Source organism: Ovis aries, chromosome 21 (genome assembly GCF_016772045.2).
Source record: "Ovis aries strain OAR_USU_Benz2616 breed Rambouillet chromosome 21, ARS-UI_Ramb_v3.0, whole genome shotgun sequence".
Lineage (NCBI taxonomy): Eukaryota > Metazoa > Chordata > Mammalia > Artiodactyla > Bovidae > Ovis > Ovis aries.
In genome coordinates this window covers 45115475-45123854 of record NC_056074.1, presented here as the reverse complement: position 1 = coordinate 45123854, position 8380 = coordinate 45115475, and positions in this window count along the sequence as shown.

Here is an 8380-nt window from a genome sequence, read left to right as displayed (position 1 = left end):
ATCTCTGCTCTCTTCCTGCTGGGGCTACCACGTTTCACCCTGTCAGCTGGGGAGGGTCCCGCCCTTCACCAACACACGTACGAAGACACAGATTTTGCTACAGTTGCCAGTTGCTGCTTGTGCTGAAATCTTTCTTCCAAACGGTGTGTCCGTCATTTCGTTTACCACACTCATATTATGGGTCTTAAACCTCTCATCATGGTTAAACATTTTGAAATTGAGCTATGTGTGTATATGTATTTTCCCTAATGCTTTAAAATATGTACTAGAATATGTACTTTGAATCTAAAAAGTAAACGTGGGTCCCCAAATTGTGTAGAGCCCCAGACTGCCGTCTCTCATGATGTAGGGTAGGAGGCTCCGTCTGGAGGAATGTTACTTTCTTTTTGATGCATTACTGTATTTTTTGCATTTTTTCACAATGAGTGTATAATACTTCTACAATCAGAGGGAAACAGAAGGCTATTTTCATGTTGGGAATTTTTAAAAAAATTAAAAAAAAAACACCATTGGTTTGCCAACCGTGTGACCTGAGCCTTGTGGCAGCAACTCAGTGAGCTGGCCCGGGGCCAGTGGGGGAGCAAGGGTATGAGGCAGGACCACCTTACAAGAGGAACCGCCTTCGAACGGAGTCCTGGGGTCGCCTCAGTAACGAAAGCCCCTTGGACAGGGGCCAGGGCAGGCCCCCTCCATGCCAAATTCCACTTGGGCCCACTCTGGGTTCCAGCAAAATTCCAAGGTATATTGTTGTTATCATTATTATTTTGCAATTACGTGACATTTTTTAAATGCCTGGAGTGTTTTTTCAGCCATTTTCATTAGCTCCTTCTCACTCTGCCCACGAGCCTGGTCAGCATTTTGCTTGACATGGAAGAGGCCTGCCAAGGCTCAGAGAGGTCAGGAAAACCTGTATGGGTCACACAGCAACTGGGGGGTTGGGGGGATGCCGGGCTCTGGCCCCAGGTCATCCTGCAGAGTGTGGAGTCCGTCTCACATTTCAGCCCCTACTGGGCTTTTATTTGGATTTAGAAATTGTGGGGGGCGGGGGGACATTGGGAAAGAAAAGAAAAGTCAGGAATGTGATAAGAGAGGGAAAAAGGAAAGAAAGCCCGAGTTGGACACGAGGGACAGAGCAGGAAGCACTGATTCTGTGGGGCAAGGGGCTTGGCAGAGCCGCCACCCCGAGGCCCAGAACGGGGACTGGGGCCCTCGAGGTGGCCCTGCCCCCCTGGACTGAGGCCAAGTTCCAAAGGAGCTGGGCTTGAGATAAGCATCCATTTCTGGACTCCAAGGAGAATATTCAGTCCAGAAGGGAGGTGGGATGGGCCTGGAAGGACGGGGGTCTCCGGGTGCCCCTCGAGGCCTCTCTGAAAAGTGTGAGGCCCTAGAGCCTGCATTAGTCATGAGCGTGGGTCACCAAGCCCACCCCCACCCCCAGCCCCCACTCTCACACTGACCCAGGGTGCTGGAGGCAGGACAGGGCAGCTCCCTACTGGGCATCCCAGGTCACAGGGCATGAGGCCCTAACTGGAAGCCCAGGATTACAGGCTGAGCTGTGCTGTGTCCCCCGAAAACTTCTCCTGGAGTCCTAACCCCCAGTATCTCAGAGTGTGACCTTATCTGGAGAGATGACCTTTAAAGAGGTGAGTCAGTTCAAACGAGGTCACAAGGATGGGGCCCTAATCCCACAGGACTGCTGTCCTCATAAGAAGAGGAGGTCAGGACGCAGACACACTCAAAGGGACGACGCTGTGGGGACACGGGGAGGAGACGGCCATCTCCACGCCCACAGCTGGGTCTGGGATTTCAGCTCCAGGACTGGAGACGTGAAAGTCCAAGGGACGTTGTCAGAGCAGCCCTGGGAGACTAATACCCCAGCACCCACCCAACCCCAACTCTACTGAGGGGAGACACCTGTCCAGACCCCCGTCCTGACATAGAGGCCACGCCCCCGGCCTCCAGACCCACGCAGGCCAGGATTTGAGACCGTTTCTGATTCAGCGCTTGACACTGCCTCCCAGCCGGCTTCCGCTAGAAGCAGCGTCCCGACACCTGGGGACTCCTCTTGGAAGTGGGGAGTCCCGCAAAATGCCATTTTCCGAGGACAAGATGAAAAAGCCAGGAGCAAAGCCCTCGGCGGTGTGCCCCTGACACTGACTGGGGAGAGGGCGCATCTGGAGCTGGCAGACTCGGGTCCCCTGGAGAATCAGCCCGGCTGCAGGGCCGAGCCCAGGCCGAGGGCTGCAGAGCTGCTGGGCCTCCGCCCCGCCCACCGGGCCTTCATTAGCAGCCTCATCCAGTCCAGCTGGAGTCAGCTGATTAGCCCATTCTGGTGGTATTGGGAGTCCCCTATATCTATTTTTCCACCCTCGCATGTTCAATTAAATTTTGCTTTTGTGCCAGAGGGGCCTCTGATGTGAGCGTTTCTTGGGAGTCTTTCCATGTTTCTTTATGTCCTTGAAACCAAAGTCAATCACCAAGTTTCAGAAAACACCCTCCTGGATGGAGCGGCTAACGGGAAAGAAAAACACAACACAAAACAAAGCAGAAGAAACAAAGGAGAAAGCATTGGGCGCCTTTGCACAGAATCCTCCCGCGAGGAGACAATTCATTCCGACTGAACCGTCTCCATTGTGCCGCGTTCGCTGAACGCGCTCGTTGCGTTGGGCAGAAATGCAAATCCTCCTTTTTCCTTTGATTCATATATTTAAATTTTCAAATATATATGCTGTGACAATTGAATGGCAGCTGACCTCACTTATTTTCATAGAAGATGTAGAAGCCACGGGCAGCAGTTAATCTAGCCAGCAGAGGCCCCCACGGTCCTGGGTGGTGGGGAGCGGGGGAATAATCCTTTTATCCAGACATTTGGCTTAAAAGAATAACAAGGAGAAAAAGCTGGAACGTAATTGCATTGCATGGAAAACAGAGAAAGATTTTTTTTCTCTCTCTCTCTCTCTCTAACGAGCTTTCTCTTTTTCCTTCTTCAAAGAATGGGGCGTATGGCCGGAGGCTATTTTCTTGGTTAAGAAATCAGAAGTGTTCTCCTTCCTCACTGGCCCCCACACTCCCACCCACCCCCAAGGGATTTTCTCCTGGGGGTTGGGTTGGCTGCCCTTGGTTCATTCATTCATTCACTCCCTCACTAAAGTCCATTGGAAGCCCTACTGTGTGCACGGCCCAACCCATCTGGGCTCTGGCTGGCCCAGTGGAACCAGACTCTCCGCCCCCACCAACCCCATCTTCCTTCTGGCTCCTTTCCTGGGGGCCATCGGGGGACTTGGTGCCCAAGCAGAGCCACCCCGTGACCCATCACTGCCAGGAGGTTCCCTGCGCACCTCCTCCCCCCTACCGAGAGCACCCAAGAGCCAGGCGTGGGAGCACCGCGGGAAGGGGCCGGAGGCCGGGACCCCGCCCTTGGGCCGCAGGGCCGGCGTCTGCCACTGTCGCCGTTGCTAAGTCTTGTTCCCCGGTCTGGGGCTCCCAGAGGACCCCGGCCCAGCCCTTCAGCAGGGCTGGGTCTTTAATATTTAAAGAGCTCTCCCGGACATTTCAAGAGCTCCCCGACACGATTTTCTGTGATGCGTGTGCTGTCCGGACATCTGTCTTCTATACCTAATAAAGTCGCCCCGATTCAGAATGAACTCCTCGGCACCACTTTGAATCCGGGCTCACATATGGTTGGTAATTAGCTGGCTATCTCTTGGAGTTAAATGATTTTTTTTCTCGCCCGTCCGCATCCATAATAGACGCGAACAGAGTTCTGATTGTTCCCCGTTGCGGGACATTCTGCGCCTGAATGAGCGGGGGGTGCTGTGTCGACGCGGATTTGCCATATGGTTGCACGGAGCCGGGAAGAATGGGCCCCTGTGTGTGCGTCCGGGACGCGGCGGCGCGGGGCTGTGCCAGCCGGGCGGAGCCCGGTGCCCGACGGCTCGTGAGGAGCGGGCGCCGCGGCCTCGGGCGCACGTCGGGGCGCGGGGTGCACTCGGGCGGGGCTCTCGGGTCGTGCGCGGGGCCAGAGGCCCGGGCGCGCTGGGCCGGCTCCCCGCCGCTGGGCGCGCGGACGGACGCGCCGACAAGCGCACGACGGAGCGGTGGCCCGCGCCGCCCCGGGGCCCTGGCGCCCGGGCAGGCCTCGGGCCGCGGCGGGGGCCGGCCCTGCGGCTGCGGCAGCCCCATTGTGAGACCGGCGAGACAATGGGCGGCCCGAGGAGGCACCTGCTCGCCTGAAAGGCCCATAAATCGCCGCCGCGTCCAGCTGCCTTCCCGCCCCTCCCCGCGGACCGGCGAGCCGAGCGCGGCCGCGGCCCCGGAAAGGAGCCTCCCGCCCGCCACTCCCGCGCCCGCGGCCGCCGCGCCCGCCGAGCGCCCTCCCCTCGGGAGAGGCCTGCGCCCCGGACCGCCGTCCCCTCGGGTGGCCGCTGCTGGCCCTCCTGCCCGGCGCCCAGGCACCCACACACGCGCCCGGGCTCGGGTGCTCGCTCGGGCTGCCTCCGAACGAAATTCTTGAGCTTTGGGAGCCCAGTTGTTACTGTTAAGCTGCTGTTTACAGGGTTGGGGGCCTGGGAAAGCACCCTGACCCTGAGGACCAGGCTCCCCGCCAACCGGGTGTGGGGTAAACAATGCTGCCTCTGCGCCCCCAGCCAGCCTTGCTCTGGCCTAGCTCCCTAAGCTAGGTCCAGCCCATTTAGGGACCTACCAGCCTGTAAAAAGGCCCGTCTAGTCAAACCTGTGGTTTTTCCAGGAGTCACAAAGGGACGTGAGAGCTGGACCATAAAGAAGCCTGGGTGTGAAGAATTGATGCTTTTGACTGTGGTGTTGGAGAAGATGCCTGAGGGTCCCTTGGACTGCAAGGGGATCCAACCAGTCCATCAGAAAGGAAATCAGTCCTGAATATTCACTGGAAGGACTGATGCTGAAGCTGAAGCTCCAATACTTTGGCCATCTGATGCGAAGAGCCTACTCATTGGAAAAGACCCTGATGCTGGGAAAGATTGAAGGCGGGAGGAGAAGGGGACGACAGAGGATGAGATGGTTGGATGGCATCACCGACTCAGAGCACATGAGTCTGAGCAAGCTCTGGGAGATGGTGAAGGACAAGGAAGCCTGGCGTGATGCAGTCCGTGGGGCCGCAGAGTCGGACACGACTGAGGGACTGAACAAGAACAGCAAGCCTGTAAAAGAAGGGCAGGTCACGCCTGGCCCTCCTGGTCCCTGCCAGGCCAGGGTCCCCACACTTCCTATCTGCCTGCCCCTTTCAGAGGCTGGACTGAGGCCTCCAGCTGGAAGGGCCACGCCCTCAGGTACCTGAGTGAACAGCCTTCGACTGTTGGACACTCCCCAGCGCACCGGCACCAATGTCCCCTGCAACTTGTGATCAAGAAAACCAGCCTGTAGCCCTGGTCATCTCTGCGGTGACCCCGGGCAGAGAGGGCGAAGGAGATGCCACAAGTGTTCTCCAACAGCGTTGCAGTGGGGGCGGACCACGCAGTCCTCCTTGTCTCTCGTGAAGCCGTGGGCCTCCCCAGAGAGTCAGCATTTTTGGTGGCCCCCCAGTCTCCCTCCCTGGAGGGCGGAAGCGACGGCCAGCCTGGGCCCTCTTGACCACCGGGAGGTGGTGCTGCTATGGAGGCTATCATGGCACCCTGGGTGCCCCCAATGCAGCAGGCAGGCTCATCATGGGGGCAGCCGCAGAGTCGGGGAACAGGGCCTGCCCCAACAGCCAGCCCCTCTCGGACACTGAAGCTGGGCCTCGGCCTGAGTGGAGGGCGGGTGTGGTCCCGGGCTGTGGACAGGCTGTGAGTCCGGCTCTCCCTGTCTGTCTGTGGAGGGGGCTAGACTTGGACACCGCAACGGTCTAGGCATCTTCACGTGTTGGCACCCAGTTCTGCTAAGAGTTTCTTCCAGGAAAAGGAGTGCATTCAGCAACCAGCCTGTGCTGGTGGCTGCTGCGTGCATGCTGAGGGACGCCCCATCCCTGCGCCTGCAGGAGCCAGCTGGGATGGCCAGGCCTCTCAATGCAGACCTGGGGTCCCAGCAAAGGGGCTCCCCAGGAGGCCCCCAAGCCTACTCCTTGGGTCCCCTGGCGGCAGGAAGGTGCTCACCCCAATCCCAGTTCTCCAGTTATGTTGGTCTCCGTGATCTTGATTTTAATTTTCCTGTGCCTCCATCTCCCCCCTCCCCTCCACTCATCAAGGGCGAGCATTTCCCCCACTCCCTCTTTTCTCCCTGACATATTAGAAGAATGTTTTTCCATTTCCTTTGATGTCCTTTACAAGTTGCATCTCATTTCCTGCTTGGGCATTTCTGACCTGGAATGACCCCCACCAGCGGGGCTGTGCGGCTGTGTCTCCCCCTGAACGCCCCGCCCAGGTGCCACTTTTGGTTCCTGCCTGTGCAGTGGCCCAGCCAGTGCAATTTCCTCCTACCTCCCTCCCTGCCCCCCGGGGGGCAGCCCCGGCCAGCCTCCCTGGAAGGCTCCTCAATGGGCGGCCCATCTCCCCATAGAACCCAAGTGACCTGCTTCCCAGGGACCCGTGCTCTTGCTTTTCTCGGTTTTTTGGGCAGGCTGGTTCTGTTCACTCTTCTTCCCTTGGCGGGGTGAGCTGGGTGGGAGGGGTGGGGGCCTTCAGCATCCCAGGCAGGTGGCAGGGGTCTGTGTTGGAACCCGAGGGACACCGCGGCACCCCATGGGGCTGATCTCTCCCTAAGCCCCCAAAGCAGCACAAGGAAAACTGGAAAGCACGTGCCCGAGATGAGCTACCCAAGAAGGAAAGCAGAGCAAGAGTGAACCAGGCAGGGGATCTGTTGGAAGGATTCTCACGGCTCGGCCTTCGCCCTCCCCTTCCTCCTCCCTTCCTTCCCGCCTCTTCTCTCTTCCCTCCTTCCCTCCTCCCTCTTCTTCTTTCTTTCCTTTCTCTCATCCCCCCCAAGATCCGGTCCCTCGCCCTCTCTTTCCTGATCAGGCTCCTGACTCCGAGCTTAAAGCACCATCACAACCCGCAGAGGTCTCTCCATCACAAGCTGGGAGCTGGGTCCAGGGTCCTGACACCCAGTGCCTGCCCCCTGGGGTCTAACAGGCCACACAGGGATCCCCTGGGGCAGGAGGACAGTTGTGGGGGAAGGTTTGCACAGGAAATCAGAGGAGACAGACACTTGCCTTTGTCTCAAACCCCAGCCAGACTCCTCCCCAGGGAGGTCTGCGTGTGCGACAGCCCCATTTTTATTAGAATTTCTATTTTAGTCACCAAAAATGGACTCAAGAGAGGCTCAGAAGAGCAACCAGGACTCGAGGGCAGACTCTGGATGTCCTCGCCAGGCACGGACCGTCCCCCCAGTGGGAGGCTGCAGAGGAGGCCCTCTGGGAGGCGGTGACTGTCGGCAAACAGGCCCCCTGTGCCAGGCCTCTGCTTCAGCACTGGCATGACGTCAGCAAGGTTTCTGTGCCACTTTCAAACGAAGCCCAGGGCCATCCCTGGAAGCCAGCAATGATCATCTAGGACGCGAGGAAGGAGTGCTTTCTGGACAAACTGCCCTGATGGCAGGGCCGGACCACAGCCGCCTCGGCCCTGAGGGTCCACAAGGCACTTGCTGACCGACGCCCACCCCATGGTAGGGATGGACTTACCCCTCGAGAGGATTCAGGGTGTGGAATCTGCTTTAAAACAAACTGCATTTAAAAAAAAAAAAAGTTAAAACTTGGGGGAGGGAAACAAATTGACAAGTTTAGGAAAATGTTAACGATTGTTGACTCTGGCTGGTGAGCTCGTGGAGCTCATGGTACACTTCTGTTAACTTGGTGTGTGTTTGCAGGTTCCAAGTTCCCTAAGCATTTTTTTTAGAGGAGGTACAAGTGATACTATGTAGTAATATAGCGATACTCTAGAGCGCTAGCTACAAAGTTAACAAAGAAAAGGAGAAATGCTACATATGCGTGTCCTCTGTACTGATACACACATATGAAATGCCTATTATGTGTTGCGTATCTGTGTAAAGTATGCACATGTACAATGAAAGAAGGCGGAAAGGGCTGCTGCAAAATGTCCTTCTCAGGTATTGTCATGCTGCCGTTTCCGTGGTCTTGGTGGGGAGGGGTCCCTGCTGGCGGGGGCATGTGCCCCCAACTCTGATTCTCGCCTGGATCCAGCCACCCCTGGCGCTTGGTCCGTTCAAACACAAGAAGTACTCAGTGTTTTGTTTTGGTTTGTTTGTTTTTGCTTATTACTAAAAATTCCCTGCGGAAGGAAATTTTGTTTTTCATCTGGGTAACAACTGTCACGGAGAAGGCAATGGCGACCCCACTCCAGTGCTCTCGCTTGGAAAAATCCCATGGATGGAGGAGCCTGGTGGGCTGTAGTCCATGGGATCACAGAGTCAG